We start from the raw sequence: 19,553 nt of genomic DNA on the forward strand, positions 1-19,553 counted from the left end.
TATTCGGAAAATAATTGGGGAAAAAACATAAGTATCTACCAATAAATATATAGGTAAGTATATAAATGTCTTTAAAATATTATGAATGTATAGCATGTGTCATTGCAGATCACCAAGGACGGTGAATGGCGACGGAAGTAAACTAGACATAGCGTAACCCGACAAAAAATTATAATCCTGTTAAGCCTTTTATCTTAATTAATACATTCTGTTTTTACTTTCAATAATGAATATATCGGTATTCTCTGATTTTTAAAACCGGTATTTCGGTATCTAAAAATGGTGTGATACCGGTATTGCAATCCCTACCTACGACTTCATAAGCGGACACTTACTATTCGCCCACCGCGAACGATCTACTATGTTATATTATATTGTCATAATAATTAAATTACCATAGAAAATCAAATTCCATAGAAATACCTACAACTCAGTGTAGCCAAATATTCAAAAATATTTTTATAAACGTAAATACTTTTAAGATAAGTATAATGAAAAATTAATCAACCCAAGTAACAGATAATTTGTGCGTAGAAAAATATTTTTTTTTCAGGTATTCCTACCGCGTTTAAGGGGGGACATGCTCAGCGAAGGTCAAAATGGAGCTTTTATTGCATTTTCAAAGCACGATCCTGGACATTCCACGTTGTAGATAATCTATTTATATAATTTTGAAGCCTTATTATCCTTTATATTTATTTTAAACATTTGATGACTGCATAAAGTATTTTTATTACATAAAATAGTATTCTTTTAAACCTCTCGCTCTAATGTTTTAGAATATAGTCATATGTCAGTACATAAATGTGCAGTGGTGTTAAGACTTTTTACATTTATTAATTTTCAAACGCATTTATAAAACCATCAGTATAATTTATGTTGACATTATTATAGTGAAATATTTACGATAAAAAGTTATATTGATAATCTCTGTGATCCCAAATTTGACAAGAATTAGGCATTTTATTATTCAAAAAATGGGCAAGATTAATACATTTGAAGATAATTCTAAAGATACTAATCATAAGCTATGTCTTTGACCATTCGAGTGTGATAAACATCCTACGAATAATGATTGCTTTATAATAATTATTGACCTAAGAATAAGGTAGTGTTTTTTTGAAAGACGCCATTTCTTTTGGCATTCCTCAGTGGTTAAGCTACAACATACGGCCGTAGCCATAAATTGAGAAACAAAAATTGAAGTAGGGAGTAATATCATGTTAACGCGCGTGTTTGAACATGTACCGTTTAAAAAAATGTTTTTTCGATTAGGTACATGTTCAAACACGCGCGGTACGTTCGAGGTATGTCCAGGATCATGCATTGAAAATATAATAAAAGTTCCATTTTGACCTACGCTGAGCACGTCCGCCCTTAAAAAAACTTAAAGAAATTACTCGTATTATTCGGCTTTGTATAATTTATCCATTATGAACAGGGAAGAAGCACAGACGAAAAAGAATTGTAATCTTAAATTATATACCGCATCATAAACAGTACATAAGCAAACGGTTTATAAGTAGAATCGTAACATAAAAATAGTAGTATTTAACTTGGACATAGATTATTTTAAATATATTAATTAACTGCGTTTAAAATCAATATGCAGCCCACCGATTCATAAAATATGCTAGTAATAATATTAAAATTATATTATGATGCAATGCGTTCGATAAAATATAACTAGGTTAAAATCTCATTGCGTATGCAAAACAAAAAAAAAGTAGGGACTATACAAACAAAAAAGTTATTAAGCGTAGGTAAGCAAAAACTAACCACAGTATAAACATCGTTAACCTCTAGAGTTAAGCTTGTAAATAATTGATTTAGGGTCAAGGTGATTGATTGATCAAGTTTTGGTATCGGCTCAAGTGTAACTTAACTTTTTGCGCATGTCAATATACCAACTAACATAGTGGGTACTCTCCACTAACTTCCATATATTGATTTATCTAAGTATAAGCAAGCACTCTTACTAGATGACGTGAGTATCTATCTACGCATAGATACTACGTTACTCATTATGAACGTAGTAATTTCACTACTAAACTAGATGAAAACAAAGGCGAGGCAGTCAAACGGTTCATGGATTAGCACGCTATTTATAATGTCGTCTTCAAAGGCTGGTCTGGTTAAACTCCGCTGTTTTGATGGCGGAACGTCAAGTTGGTGGTGTTACGTTCATACACCACTTGAGTTTAAACTTCCAGAAGTCGACCGACGTGGCGAAACGTGGAATTCATTGTTCAACGCACGTAAACGGAGATACTGTCCAGTTTAATGACGAAAGATGTTTAATATCTCCCATTTATTTGCACGAGTCCGATTGGCCACGCCGATTTAATATCAACCAAGGCCAACTTTGAGGCATTTAAAATATTTTCTGCGTCATATGGAGGAGGGAATAATTCCGATCCCTCTTTAGATTTATCACTTTCAACTCCTGACTCTTCTGTTTCGGAAGAGTTTCAGTACACGGGTACAGAGGACACTGCATGTCATTAAATAAAAATGACGGCAGAGCAAGTCAAGGTTATTTTTTATTTTCTAAAACTATTTCTTTAAGCACCGAGATGCATGGTTGCTACATCAGTCCCGTGCAGCTTCGTTTCGAGACAAGGAAGTGTGGCACTAAAATCTTTTCATTCTGACACGTTTATAGCGTCATGGAAGGCGGACATGCACAAAGCGCCCGGCATATACATGGCGGGTGGAGATGGAGTAACTCAAATCATGACTTGTATTTGAAAACGACCACAGAGAACCGATTAGAAAAGATTTAAGATAAGCGAATGGCGAGAGATGCCTGCTATTCAACAGAACTTTTAGCAACGCAGTGATCTCTAGAGTAATTATTACATTATAATATATCGGCTGAGTGGTCGTTCCGGTTGCAAAATATACGCTAGCACTATCGACACGTTACTTCCTGTGACCGTTGACCTTTAAACGTCTACTGTGATACATAAACAAATCCAAGTTATGCACGATGTATAAGCTTTCATAGCGAGACCCTGCCGTAAGTATATGGACGCACGAAGGGTTTCAAAATAGTCGTATAACAATGCCTTATATACTGCCAACTTAAAATGAAGTATGTATTCATTTACTGTAACCACAGAACAGATAATAAATACCGATAGGCAATATTCAATACGCCGCATGGTGAAGCAGGCTTTTGAATGTGTGAGTGTCCTACGAAAATGAAGCACGCACTATGCACGTGCAATAGTGTGTGTAATACACCAACATTAAATGAGCGTAAATGCATAAACCGAGAGCAGTTTTTAGTATTCGACGTAAAAAGTATTCTTAACACGTGTGTAAGTTTAACCCGGATTCTTCCTTACTCGAGTCGGTTACCTGCTATCGCCTTACCCGTTGTGTATTTCAGTTCCCATTATTTCTGAGTTCCCTGACTGTAACCATATTTTTGAAAATATTGCTTTGAAATGTCCTGACTTATGTCTAGTCTAGACCAAGATACATCGATTCGATGAATATTGTACACAGACTGTTCAAAAGGTGTATTAAAAGATTTACGTACAGTTCCGATACAATATTGTCAGTGTATTTTTTTGTTTCCCGACGGGAATAGAAAACGTTGTTCATAATATGTCCCTGTGGGTCTATTCTATACTACTTATCGACCACGAAAGTGATAAAGTGATAAATATTATAAATCTTAGGGTAGGTTTGTATCAAAGTATTAGCACTTATTGTAACAATTACAATAAGTTGGTTGTAATTGTTGCAATAGGTGCTATGTTTTAACAGCACCTCTCTTGCTGATGTTAAAATGCAACAATTACAACCAAATTATTGCAATTGTTACAATAAGTGCAAATACTTTGATACAAACCTACCCTAAACTTGATAATATTTATCACTTTAATCACTTAAGCGGTCGATAAGTATAGAATCAAATCAAATCAAATTTATTTTACATATAATGAACATAACAAATTATAAATTCAAAGCGTTCAAAAAAATAAAAATACAGAGAATAAGTAATAAAATAAGAAAATAAATAAAATAAGTAACAAAATAAAAGTAGATGGAAGCACAGAGTGAACTTTGATAGACCCTATCTTAAAAACTTATAAAACAACGTCCACCTAAAATCACCCTCACGTAAGTGGAATATATCAATATCCGAAACGATTTCATTAAACATGGTTACTGCCCTTTCAATTGGCATTACTAATAGCAGGTTAGTTCTGCACCGTGGGAGAACAAACAACGGATGCCCTCGATTCCTAAGGTAATTTATCAGAGACACACAAGCCAACACCACCATGATTGGCAGAGTTCAAATTTACGCCGCGTATAAGTCTGAAAAAAATATGTAGCTAAATAAAGATCCCTTCTAAATTTTAAGTTGCAGTATGTAAGCATCCCTAAGAGAAAATCAGTCGGATAGAGCCACGGATAATATCCATACAGTCGAAAGTAAAGTAGTCTTAAAAATTTCTTTTGGACTCTCTCCACCATAAGGCCGTACTTCAACTGATGTGGGGCCCAAACGATAGACCCACTCTCAAGTCTGCTTCTAACTAAGGAGTTATAGAGAATTTTTAGTACCGTAACATCCGAAAAGACCCGGGAAGTACGCAAGACAAAGCCCAACATATTTAGCGCCTTTTTACAAATGGTAAGAATAGACCCACTGATCTGGATCAGGCTTTAAAAATTACCATCTCCACAAGCGTTTAGTAAAATAACTAAACATGTTGGGTGGCACTATTAAAATATTCAAAAAATCCTACTTCTGCCAGATGAAATCTTCTGTGCATTGTCTGGCAAAATGAAGCAAGTTCCAGTAAAGTTCTCAATTTTTTTAACCAAGCTCAACTCTAGTAGGTACTGCTCAGTATATTATCATGTGTCCTATTTTCCTTCACTCTCATATATTTACGTTCCTCTTCTATGGCATATTTTTTTAAACATCGCACCTAGTGACATAATTAAAACCGTGGCCAAACATTATAAATAGTTACAAACATAATATTACTATAATATGTAATGTTTTATCAACATCTCACATATATCATTATTTAACGGAAAGGGAGTCTAATACAATTTATGAACAGATGTAAATTAGATCTACCTTATTCTCCAGCAGACAACCTAATAATTAATTAGAGAGCCGATTTACTTAAAAATGTGAATTTAAGACATCTTGGATTAGCGAACTTTTAGGTCAAGTGATTTCCGCGCGATAAGACGCGGTCGAATAAATTCGCTAGAAACCTTGGATGCATTTTCTTAATCATCACTGGAGAAAAAAATTGGGTCAATGAAATTCTTCACCATAATTAATAAAGATCTCATTATTAATAAATTCATTAATACATCTTAGCGAGTATTCGAGTAGTCGATATTTTAATAATTTAAAATGACAAATGAATTAAATGTGTAATAATCGAGATGCTTTATATTTCACATTATTTAAGGCTATAACTTCAGCTGGGGCACGGTCTAACTAAAACGATCGTGACTACACGACGCGAAGATTGTGCAAATGAAGCGTGTAGAACAAAACATAATTTGTCATAAAAAGTCATGTTATGTTTATTGTTATATTACTAATACTAATAATATATTCATTGATATGTTTTCTTTTTCAAGTAAATGGATAACGATTTTTAGTCATCTTTACACGATTTAAGAATTAATTCCCCCGTCGCTATCACGAAACAAATTGACGTGTTCACAGTTCGACTTTCGCTCTCTGATTGCCAGCTAGTCCAAAATTTCGTCGCACCTACAGTTGAAAATTATTTGCCGTTTCACTGAAGTACCGTCTTATGAAAGCTAGCAGGGTGTGCAGCTGAGAATATTGTCATGAAATTCAATTAATACCTACGACGTTTTGAGAAAACGTATTCAAAACGACTGACGAAGTTTAATATGCACTATTTATGTCGGATCTTAATAGCCTACCTCCACCATTCGCCACTGCTATATTCAAAATATTAGAGTGAAGATTGAAGCGTAGAATTAGGAACACATACGAAACTATTATTTGTAATAATAAATTTAATATTTACAGCATGATCAGTTTAAATACAGCACAACTGAATTACGATTCGTTATGCTGATAGTGTGTAGCGAATACCCAACAAAATCAGTATGCAGCGCTGTTGCAGCACAAAGTGTCAGCTATGCTAAAGACCTCTCACAAAGAAGTCATTAATTTGGCGCCAACACGTCGATACTTCACACCCCTGTGTCCTCTAAATCCCTTTATAATTGAAATCGACATCAATGGGTGGATTAACAAACGATTAAAAAAACCCGAGAACAGAATAGGCGGGAATGTGTGAATGCTACGCCGAATTTGTCAAATATTTTTTGGAAGTGCATTTCATTAAGTGCTAACTGGTTTAATAAAATGTGTTAACCACAAAAAATGAGGGGTTAGAGCAGTGTCTGCCAATTTTTTTTTACTTCAAACGGCACACCGGTGAATGGGATTTGTTTCGCGGCACGCCAAATGCCTTAAAAAAGGAAATGTACCTTATTAATATGAATAAAGGAAATCATAGCGTAGGTAACATTTTTTTTATATATTTTAATATTTTATCAACATATTATGTGTGCATGGGTGGTAATAATTTTATTAGTGAGAAGGATGCCATTGATTTTTAGAAAGAATTCTGTCAAAACGAGGCTCTAAATTAGATAAACAAACACGAACACGTAACTCCACATCTATCTTCCATCTGGAACCACTCTCGTTTTTTTGATTTCATTTCCACGAGCGCTGAAAAACCAAATTTGCAAAGATACGTCGATCCAAACAAATGATGTTGTGGCCAATAAAGGATATTTACTCCAAAGCGATATCAAAAATACTGACAACTCTAGCTTAGAAAATGAGGCTTTGTACACGGGGTCGTTTTTCAGATCTATTAATTTTTTTTTCTCTATTAGTGTCAAGTGTACCGTCGAATCTTGCGAATGAACTGATCACCCACCGGTACATTTGATAATAAAGTGATGGAAAATAATGCAGAAAGGAAAAATTTGTTTGAGGAAGCAATCAAGTTGTGAGTTTTTTACTTAGACTATGTTTTTAACTTTTCTGGTCCACAGGTCTTACTTGTCAGCGAAAGATTTTAATTTTCCTGTAATTCTAATGATATTTTCGTTCGCACCTTGAAGGTTTAAATTTAAAATGTTTAATTTACATACATTACATTAGGGATATAGTCCTTGTGTCGTGTCGACCACTATGTACGAACGTGACAAATATTTATTTAAATGTGTAGATGTTGAATTTATTTAAAATTGAAGAAAATTTAAATGAATATGCATTATTTAAATTAAACGGTTTTGAGGCTTCTTCCTTCGCGGCACACCTGAGACTTTTTGCGGCACACAGTTTGGCAGACACTGGGTTAGAGCTAGGGATTGCAAGATCGAATGAAAATACCTATACCGGTATTTCCTATTGAATACCGGTATATATAAACATATCAATTGAGTTCAATACTTTTTTTAAGTACAAAAAACAGTGCTCTGGTTGTTTTTTGCGAATACCTCAAAACTCGGCTTTTGTAAGATGTAAGTTATGACTCTAGAGTCTAGGCGACTCAAATTCATATATAAAGTTGGAAGGCGCTGATATACCACCAAGTAAATAATACAATGTAATCATGAGGTGGGGAATGAATACACCACTGAGATGACGTAGGAAACGCTCATGATCTGAATTCCCTAGCTTGTAATGATTTATTTACACAAAGGCATTCAACGCGCCCCTCGTGGCCCGCGTACAGTGCAGCGTATGCCGCCAGTCTGCGCCGGCAAAACCGGATATGCATTATAAATACATTATTTAACACGCGTCTGCAAGAGATAGCTCAAAAAAATAGGAGCCTTTGGTAGCTGCTCGTAGATTCCTTTAAACTTAAAAGGCATTCCAGATATTTGAATAATTCAACCAGCAAAAGAGACTTCTACAATGGGAAAATATTACAAGAAGCCTTTTCGTGCACGACCGTAACCATGAAAGTTTTAAAATGAAATGCCTACATGAAAATTGCTTTTATTGCACACACTAATATTATTATAAATATTCTTCACTTAGGTGCCATATTCGATTGAATGTGTCCATCTCACTGTCCTCTACATTCGTATTAGCTCTTCGTATCAGCTCTTCGACGTTTCGTGCATTGACACAATTTCCCAGGCTGTGTAATTAAGACAGCTTTCGTGTACTTAGGTATGCCACACTCAGAATAGATGATAATCGCAGTCAAAGCAACGATAAAATGATACTTACTTATTTATAAAAAAAAACATAATTACCTACACTAAAGCCTCAATTACATTGAGCTTCTTTACGAGCTGTTTATTTGCGAATTTAAAAGCGGGCGATTCAGCTACTGCGATTTGATGATTACACACAAAACTTTCCATTCGCTGAGACTAGACCAGCGACTATTTTGAGGGAACGTAGTTCGTTTTTTACCGGGAGGTTGGCCCACACGCCGTAGTAGGCCCACACGCCGGCGTGTAGCGTGTAAAGTTGACCGGCTTTCAACTTTTCTCGGTAGAGTGTTTACAACCTGCTTATTAGCTTATTCGATGATTACACTGGGCGACTTTACAGGCAGATTGTAAATTCGCCAATAAACAGCTCGTAAAGAAGCTCAATGTAATTGAGGCTTAACTGTATTTACGTACTTATCATATTTTTTATTGTACTGGGTAATTATGTCTCTCTTTAATTATACTCCTACATCCAAGGACTTCTATAGCCAAACCGCAGTACAGTAAATGAAGATTTTTTAAGTGCATATATCGTGCATAATAAATAATGTACGTATTAAGTATTTTTTGAATGTGAAGTTCACCATATTACATTCTAAGTAAAAGCAATAAGTAGCACTATGATCGAAATTCACAGTTTCGTGCCGCAACCTGAATACAGTAGGCGTTGTTTTACACCCTGCAACGATTCTACATAAGCGATCTAAGTGCTGCATGTATCATATGGCAGGAAAAGCGAGACATGCGATGGACCAATGGAAATGGCGCTACATTGCGTTTGTCTTATGCTCCGATGTTCGAGCGTGACGGGGTTGAATAAGCAATTATATTAATTACGATTATAAATTCTGAATCGCCTTACCTACGTATTAGCTTTTACATTTGCAATGTACCTAACTAAGTTTTACCTAAGAGCGCAATGATGTAAAACCTTTGTTTTAAAATGACTTTCGTTCTAAATATTATAACTATATTATAAATTGAGTTTAAAATATAATTTATGAATTGGAGTTGGAGTCACAAATGACTTCGATGAACACGACACGACAATCATGAAATTGACTTGATTGTATATTATGTACGCATGTAGAGGGGATTATTTCGTCACAACGGTCCCACTTCTAAATTTTCTACTTACTTACCTAAAAACAGTGATCGTTTTCCATGAAGCAGACGATGCATTCGTTTTGTCAGAAAGCACCAAAACCTTAATAAGATGAGACTTTTTCAGTGTAAAAAATCATAGTATAATAAATATTGTCAATAAAACTTTTGGTATATTTTAACATTCAGTGGTGGTTTGTCATAAAGGTGTTTTTACAAGAGAGCCTCCAAACATGGCGTACCACTACCTAAAATCGCTATTGCAAAGTAAAGCGATCCAGTTTTTGATAATAATTTTATCGGGTCCACACTGGCACTGGTTGTCGCGCGACATGTTGCCAATGTGGACCCGGCATTATGCACCTTTCTAAAAACACATTATATACGATAACTCACTCGAACTAAACGTCATCACAATCTGATATGTACGACATAGGTATACTATGTATACCAAAGCTTTGTGAATTATAATAACAGTGTTAGAGCATTCAAAGTGTAGAGGAGACTTAAGTGTAGAAAATATAAGAAAAGACCACTTCAATAAATAAACAGTTTATAGTCGTTGTATGTATGTGTAACATTCGCACATTATGGAAGTAGGTGGTATGTAGGGCAAGAATCGTGCTTTTCACACAGCCTGGATCCCAAGGATCGTAAGATGTAAGCATCGCAGCTCTTCCCGTTTGCACAATGTTTCCAAGAAAAGCTCAGAAATGGGAATATGACCTGAACGTGAAAATAAAAAAAGCTTGCAACAAGGTTCCTTATAAACAGGTGCGCCGCCGACGTGCAGTTAAAACAGCGCTGAAAATTTACGACGTCGCGGCGCCTCTCACAATAAATACCACAAGATGCGGCAATTTCTCGCTGGGAAAACGTGCTATAGAATCAATCCAAAAGAATATTACACGTGTGTGCAATATATATAATGCAAAGTGCAGTGGTACCTACTTTAGATTTACTAAAAACATATAGTGGCATACTACACAGCATACAGTGTGATATAATCGACTGCTAATTTACATTTTAAAGTGTTTAAATTAATCAATGCGTGTGTAAAACATCAAAAAGATTTTTTTTTAGTAAATTAAAGATAAACTGACAATAATTTAAAATACTTTTATCAAATTTCCTTTTGCTAAACACCTTGCAATTTAACACAATCTATTTTCTAACTTAGCATTGCGTATCGATGCGTAAGATATCAAACAGCATATCGGTATGCTAAGTTGGCAATTGAAAAAAAAAACTTTTAAAATGTAGATTAATTGAAGACTTTCATGATGCGATGGTAGCCCCCATAGTTCAATGCGTATGGCAATGGCCATTCATGCAGGGACACCGAATTCGATTCTCGGTGATATCACAATATATGTATGTGATTGTTTCTCTTCTATTACTAAATACACTACTGTTATTGACCCTCATGACCTATTGTAAGTATATAGATATATACAATATGTATAAATATATCTATATTTTATACTACATATATTTTCAATAATACATTTTACTGATTATTTAGAGTTTAAAGTGTTTTAATTAACAATACGTATCTAAGAACATTAAAAAACAATATACCTACAGAATCTTATAATACATTAATTTAACAAGTCTGTTTATGGTTAATTTTATAATTAAGATGTAGCTTAATCGGTTCTCTAGAATTTACGTTACCAGAGATTTTTTGAATAATTCATAGGAGAACAATATTCATATACTTATCATCTACTTCCTATTTATTTCCAAAAAATTGGTTTTTTAGAAAATAAAAAGGTGTACATACCTACACATATTAACTTAATATTCTTTATTGATTTTTATCGAATCTAACTTCCTTATGGTGACCACATTCGTGTTTTTATCTATCTGGATATAGAGCATATCGTCTCTGTTCTGACAAAACACACTAACTGGAGAATACTAGTTTTGAGTAGTTTGACTTTGAAGTTGTTAAAAAGTTTGAAATAATGGTCTATCATGCGAGTTTATTAAGAAAAAGGATGAGATTAAAATAAAGACTGTTTATTTATTAAGAAGGTTTCCAGACGGTAAAGTTTGAAATAAGGAACATTTTGGTACTAACTCAATATGTAATTTTTTCGAATGCCGAATTTCGAATTTCTTCTGCCAGAACAGTGACGATATGCTCCAGTACGTTCACTGAACGGTCAACAGCCATTTCTCGCAAAAAAAAAAAAACTAAAATAAACCTTCTCAGAACACGTCAAGGGTCTCACTGGATTGCAGACCCAGTGGAGAGAGACAATACAGTATACATACAGCTTTTGTATGTTTGGCAAATGTTCGTTTGTAATTTATTTATTACAGTCGCCCGACTAGTGGGTAGAGAGAACGAAATAAATATTAAGTGAGTTTACGTCCTGAAAAAAACGCCACAGTGGCAAAAGTTTTATCCGGTGGATTTGTAGCTCCACCGACGGCATGAGGTTAAAGTACAATGAATAAGATTTATCGTGACCCAAGACGTAGCTAAATGACAGCCGATTCTTTCTCGTAGCGGTCAACTCAATATACCAAATCCTTCCTGTTGGTATTTTTTCAGTGTTATTTTTAAAATATATATATTATATGTTACAATGCTACATAGTGAAAAAGTGCGTGTTTTTTGCGGTAATACCCGAGCGCACATGCGAGAAATGTTTGGAATTCTGCGATGGAACGTCGCTGTTAATATTCTCACACGCGGCCATAGGATTTACAATATTTACATAAATAAATAAAATAACAATGTCAGCTGAAATGCATCAAAACACACCATTTTTTTTTTAAACTAGGACTGCGTGGGATTATAACTCACACCATTCAATGTCCGGATAATTATTATTGTCGTTAAAGGCTATCGAGTCAGCTATTCGCTATGGTCAGGAAACTAAGATATAATGGCGGTCGCTTCATTAGGACGTGTCAACATCATAGTTTAAAAAATAATCGAAGCATAAAGATCTTGACGTCATCGTATTGTAATGGCAGTTTATCGCATATGCAAAATCACAAGGGTGCCTCCTCTAAATATATCACCGCCAAAGACGTCAGCATTTCTTAAACCACCGCTTTTTGAAAGCATGTTTCGAGGAAATAATCTAATTCTCAATAGAATCTAATTAGAAGTAGAAAATAATCTAATGCTCAGTAGATGGTGTGTTTGTCAATAGATTTTTTTGTGTATTTGTCTGGTTAAGAAAACAAAAAAGAAAAAAAGAAAAAATCAGATAGGTAAATAAGTAAGTAGTACCTAACGAATTTTCGGACAATTTAAAACTAAAAGTAATTACAAGATAAAAAGAACTTTTATTATTTTTAAATTTTCTGTTGAATCATATAAACTTGACAATTATATGTAGTAATAAAAACTTTTTATTGTACTTGATAGAAATACTGAATAAATATAGAATACTCAAATGTCATTTTGAGATTTCATATTGATTTCCATAGTAAGGCACGTATATATTAATAATTTAGTTGCTAGGACCCCCTTAGCAACCAACAATAATAACTTTCCATACAAAACAGAATTAACTGAAACTAAATTCAATTCTGCTTAAAAATGGCTAAAAGTATTAATAAAAGAATGCATTGTCGTCGTGTTCTGATATATTCTAAAAGTTTTAAATGTCTAACTAGTCGGGAAGTTAGTTAAAAATCTTTAATCGTCCAATACAAATCTTGGACGAACAAGAAAAAAAATGTACTGGACACACAAGAAAAAATCAGTGCTGGACAAACAAGAACACGACCTAATAAAAACGTGGTAATGAAAGTGGACGGCATTCTACGCCTACTTTGTCTCGGGACATCATTGATTACGAATCAAAAAACGGCCGATCGATGAATTTGCGTAGACAAATTAAATTTATCACAAATCGTGTAAGTGTATACTTATGGACATATATAACAGTGTTATAGTGCGTAGAATAGGAAATCAAATAATCTTTTTATCAGTTACTTGTTTATTTAGTATTTAGTGTAGTGTGAGGAGAAACTGTTTTTAATCAATCCATTATTAATGGTATTTACTAAAATATTATCTCTTAAAATATCAGTAAAGGTACTTATTGTGAGTAAATAAAACACAAATAATACATCAGCTAAAGTAAGCAACAATACTGAGATAAATAAACATTGTCCCAGCAGTCTATTTGCAAGCAAGCACAAAATAACAAAGAATAATAAATGATATTAAATAAACAAAGTTGTGGCTTGAGACGTTTGCTTTATTTTATATACCTACCCTTACCACCACATACAATTGCTTTCCATCCCTTCATTCAGATCGTATTCTGCAGAAAATACGAAAGCACTAACATATACTTAAAACGTCGCGTGTAACATATATTAGGTAGTTACCTACGCCAAATTGTGATGTAAAAGTACTTACGAAAATAACTAAAACGTGATAAATACCCATGAATATGTATATATTTAGATTCATGAATAGAAAATATTTTAATAACATTAAAAAAATGGCAAAAATTCATAGTATTTTATTCATAGTACGAGTGCGGGTAAATTCAAACAATAATGTAAGATAAGAACATACGTCAACCACTATAGACAACACACAAGGATCACAGAAATAATGGGAACTGAAATACCTAACTGGTGTAGAGTAACAGGCAACTGATCACGAGTGTTAAAGAATATGAGATAAACTTAAATACGTATCAAGAATACGTCATTCTACGCTTGTCCTTCGTTCTGAAAACTGCTCTCAGTTTATACATTCAATATTGGTGCATTTGAAGGTTGCAACCCACACTATTGCACGTATATAATGTGTGTTTCATTTTCGTATGACATTCACACATTCAAAATCCTGCTTCAAAATTTAGTGTATTGGGGTATAGCCTATCGGAATTCTATGTATTAATCCGTTCTGTGGGATATCCTATATTATTATGACACAATATCGTTTCGAAGTGAAAATATTATTAATGTTAAATTTTTGATTCGTATAAAAAGTATCAATATTCTGCCATGCATGCATATGGGTAAAAATTTATCATGTTGGTTTTCTCATTAGACTTGATAAATATATTTTGATTATTTTCATCCGATTTTGATTCCCACTCAGTTTGGTTAATTATTTATTATTTAGATTGTATTTATTTACGCAAAAGTGGATGTCGTCGAACAAACATTAATTTAACCCTACGGATATTAGTTTATATTTATACAGGATAAACAGTAGGTCGTCAGTGATACGACACACGCAATATGTTTATCAATCACTGATCAGTGATACATAATTAGAATATTATCGTCACCGTTTTAGCAAAACCATCTATGTGCACTTTCTCAAATTGTGCAGGAGAAGGATAAAACTGAATAAAAAAATAATGTTACATTTAAACATTAAAATTATGAAGAATGCTTTATTATAATCAGAAAATGGTCTAAGATTATTATTTTGTTTACAAAAATCTTTAATTTTTAATACAAAAATAATAAAAATACACTTTGTGATGTCACATAAGTTGTTTTGACCGTTTTGTAAATACACATAGTTTAATTTATTCATCAAAATGTGAATAATAATAAATTCATGAAAAACTGTTACATAAATCATAGTTGAAATATACATAGTGCGTTAGTGATAAATTGCAATATCAATTTATTAATTATAAATGCAATAGTGAGATCATATTATATTTATAAGTTCGTTTACTTTCTATTAGCAGGTTTACATGTTAGGTTATCGTAGAAATAGTGGTAATCTTTCTCTATTACACTTTTTAATTCCTGAAGATGTATGTATTTCGACTGCGATATTGGCAATGATTCATTATATAATATATTACAAAGGGAGTCAAACGTTTGCACTGATAAAGTTGAGTTTGTAAAAGATTGTTCCATCTGGTAGATACTGTAACATTTTAATATCATATACAACAGGATCTCCAATTCGTTTTCCTGGTCTGATTGAACTTAATCCAAATTTAATCTTATCCATAATTCTTAAAAATTAAAAATCAATGACATTAATTTTATAAGGTTGTGTTGGTCTTGCTAGCCCCATACGTGCTATATAACCAGATGGTGAATATATTGGAGGCTTAAAATACTTTTCTTAGGTGGCATGTGCACTATCGGCCTCTATCATGGTGTGGCCTTTTTCCAGAAAAAGCTGTTGAATCTCGATGTTTTTTCTCTCTAAAGATATAACTTAGAGCAGTAGCGAATAATTTATTTCGGTTTTGATATCCACACCCATCCGATATTAGAATTATTTCATTGTATTGTCCTGCTTTCGATGAGATGAGACAAATTCATTAGAAGATACATTATGAAGAATGTATATGGTGAAATTGTGTAGTTGCAGCTTTTGTTTATAATACATTTGTGCCTGTGTTTTGGACATAGCAGCACATTTTGGAGATCCATTGTGATTACTAACCGTCCACGTTCTGGTACTCTCCTTCATTTCATTGTTGGTCTTTTTTTTAATAATGTAGCTATTGTATTCCATTTCTGAAACATTCTTCATTTTATAACTACAGCAGATGGCAGTGATGGCACACTAATCTTTACGTGGTTGGTGGATACTGATTTTTTGGTGGTAAATATACTGGAGTATATTCTGCTGCTTTATGACCATTTTCCAGAGACCATTTTTTATATTCATCATGCATTTGTATTTTGGATCGGAAACACGATTCCACATACACCCTGGAGGTATTTTCTCTGCAATAATGGCTTTATAATTAGATTCAATAATTAGATCCAACCATAATGTAACATTTTTCCACAAATCTCTCCGTTTTGATTTTTGGTTGCACTACCAATTATTTATCTTCAGTCAGATTCTTATTACCTGTCATTGTTGTTTTCAATTGGCCACTGTCATCGAGACGTTTGTAGTTGTTTATCCAACTTTTTAATTAATTCTCACCTATACCCTATTGACCATGTAGGCATCTTCCAGAAATTATTGAATATTTCCTGTCTCTCTTTTTTAGGAAGCATCTTTCAAACCGTCGTGCAAGACCATAATGCATAGCATATAACATAGAAACAAACTATGTGTAGCCAAACTGTAAAAAACATTACACTCTCGATATCAAAATACCATCTATATGTTACTATAATATACACATAGTTGTTTTTGTGAACCGTGGTTTTTGAACCTTACACATAGCTGTTTTTTATTTTTTGAAATAACTTCGGAGCGAGTTTACCCAACACATAGATCATTTTACTGGCCTATAGAGAAAAAAATAAGGAATGACTTGGTATTTAAAAGTCATTTTTGATAAAAGTGACACATAGATGGTTTTGCTAAAACGGTGACGAATTTTGTTGAAAGTAAATAGGACATAAGTGTACCTAACATGGAGTTTTGTCGTGCCGCAATATAATATGAATTCACGCATAGCCATGATTTTACTACTGATGGATAATGGAAAGATTTCTGAAGTGTATGTAGGTACGCAGCGATTTATTATTGGTGTTGTCGCAGCTTATACGACGATTTTTATAGATTAATATCTACAGGCCATCTCCAATGCGCTGATGTACGGTTACAATGATAGATTTATAATATTGTGGTTTTATTATTTACTGTTTTATGCGGACACAGTATTATAGTATTAAGGCTATACTTCAGCTGGGGCACGGTCTAAAACGATCGTGACTACGCGACGCGAAGATTGTGCAAATGACGCGTGCAGAACAAAACATAATTTGTCAAAAAAAGTTAACATGCGTCCATTTAATGTTATGTTTATTGTTCTATTACTAATAATAATAATATATTCATTGACATGTTTTCTATTTCAAGTAAATGGGTAACGTTTTTTAGTCACCTTTACACGATTTAAGAATTAATTCCCCCGTCGCCATCACGAAACAAATTGACGTGTTCACAGCTCGACTTTCGCTCTCCGATTGCCAGCCAGTCCGAAATTTTGTCGCACCTATAGTTGAAAATTATTTGCCGTTTCACTGAAGTATGCTCTTAACGAAGAGACACTGCTGTGTTTTTATTGTACTTACACCTTTCTAATAAATATGTTTCTATATTATACATTGAAGAAGTCGCCAGCGGCTCAAATTTTTTAAGTAGCGTGTACTTCTGTACGAATATGTTGGCATCCAGAGTGCATATTTCCAAGTAACCTAAACGCCATTTAAAAACGAGAGGTCGTAATAATATGATGACAGTATTTTCATGGGTCTAGGACGATTTGGCGCCGATACAACTGGACGCCACGCAATTCAAAAATAAATAGACGTTAGGTACCTACTTATTGTAACCTTTAAAAAAATATTTAATATTATTCTTATTTATATTTAAAATATTATACTATTATGATTTAATAGTTGGTGAGAATTTAAATATGCACACGTAAATAATGATTTAATAGTGCATATTATGTTTAAGTTCCGACGAAAAAGAGTTTTTTTTATTTTTATATAAAACCTTAGGCATGGTAATTCTCAATCCGCAATAAAAAAAAAACACTATGATAAGAATAAAATGAATTAAAACTACTAAATAGTAGATAGAAACTGATTAAAACTCCTCGTCTACGTTCTGTTTGCGTGTCTACGATAGTGCGGCGTCCAATTGTCCTGTCGTCTAGTTGTCCCATTCCCTTTTACATAATGTTCAAAACTACTTTCTTTATAATGTCGTGTTTGCTAGTAACTGATTCTGCCACAAGCTATAGATATGTATATTGTAAACATTTTGAATCCATTTTTATTATCATTTGTTGAATCCAGGTTCTATTTACGATAATTTGCCACTATAAAGGTGGGTTCTTGGCTGTAATATAAACAATCTATTGATTACAAATAAATATGAAATAAGATACTTGATAGAGGTTAATGTAATATAGATTCGTTTAAACATTAATTTGAGAAACTGTGGTGACCAATAGGTTCACCCCTGCTACTAATTGGTATTTTTGTAAGGTGCCGTGAAGCGAAAATGTTTGATAACCACTGCACCAGTCCAAATATTTTTGAACCGTGGGACTCTTTGAACGTGTGGTCTGTTACAATTTGTTTGCGCAATTTTACGAGAGTGGCATATTTTGTTTGAGCGTTGTTACTGATATCTCTATTTGTTTACATACAACGCAATCTGTTTGGTGTATTTTCATGTAGCCAAAATAGTTTGATTCAAATAGGATGAACCTTCCGTCGTTTGTTATCTCTCTACAAAATATTATAACGTAGTTATGTTTGATTCTAAATAACGTATGTACTTAATAAAACCATCTAGCCACTAACTCGACAATAATTCCTCTACGTTGCTAGAATTGTTCATTCACAAAATAATGTGAAATTCTAAGTGTTATAAAGCGTTTATTTGAAGCATTGATATATAGATACCCACTAAATAATATTATTGAGATCCCTAAAAATCAATAAATACACATATAATTAGTTTTATTTGGATATAAGCGATACGGAAATTTGATAGACAAGTAAAATTTTGTACTAATTTTCTTTACTCTTTGGGACTAATGTGGCATGGATTTATACTTACCTATATAGAAAATACATTTCAACACTTTCTTGATTGATATTTTATTATTTGTATATGAAGATTTATAACTATGCATTGTTGGCGACTTCCTGTCCCGTGAATGTAATGGAACTAATTCTAGTATCTAAGTTTTTTTTAAATTTATTTAGAAACTATTCCATTTCTTTTAAATTACATACCTACATAGGTAACCCATACATGGCTTTTCTTCAATACTTATGTAAAAGTTAATTTCGGAATTTCAGCATTTTCAATGCCGGGATATGGGGACAACGAAATAACGACATTGCGATAACGATTAAAAAAACTAAGACGATACTATATTCAAGTTAGGTACTGACATGACCCGGCTCACGGCTAGCTCAATAATGCTACCGGGCCGTCACTGAGGAGACTAGTGATGAACTAGGAGAGGTGGATCTCCTTTGTAGTATCACAACTTTTGAATTCCCGAATAAAACTCTCAGCTGGTGTGGTGCCGAATTTATCCAGGTACCAGAGTTCACGGTCACACAATAAGGTTAACTGTCATTGTTCCCGTAATTAAATCTCATTAAAGTATCAGTAAACTATTTATTTGTTCACTATAGGATATCTGTGAAATCTTTCACAAATTCCCAAAAAGTCACACCTAATTCAGAGA

General features: G+C 33.5%; 1 protein-coding gene and 1 long non-coding RNA gene across 2 annotated transcripts in view; one reads left to right on the forward strand and one right to left on the reverse strand.

Moving 5' to 3' along the window:
• The window catches only part of ttv (exostosin glycosyltransferase 1 ttv), a 606,008-nt gene that overhangs the window by 381,508 nt on the left and 204,947 nt on the right, over window positions 1-19,553 (reverse strand). The gene's annotated exons all lie outside the window — the stretch shown is intronic.
• The window catches only part of LOC147072271 (uncharacterized), a 224,392-nt gene that overhangs the window by 202,075 nt on the left and 2,764 nt on the right, over window positions 1-19,553 (forward strand). Inside the window, exon 2 of the long non-coding RNA XR_015070721.1 lies at window positions 18,227-19,243. This is a non-coding gene — a long non-coding RNA (uncharacterized LOC147072271). The remainder of the gene's footprint in view (window positions 1-18,226; window positions 19,244-19,553) is intronic.

The sequence above is a fragment of the Rhyacophila brunnea genome, unplaced genomic scaffold (assembly GCF_057557595.1).
Source record: "Rhyacophila brunnea isolate RB1 unplaced genomic scaffold, BYU_Rbru_1.0 scaffold_2, whole genome shotgun sequence".
In the NCBI taxonomy this organism is placed as follows: domain Eukaryota; kingdom Metazoa; phylum Arthropoda; class Insecta; order Trichoptera; family Rhyacophilidae; genus Rhyacophila; species Rhyacophila brunnea.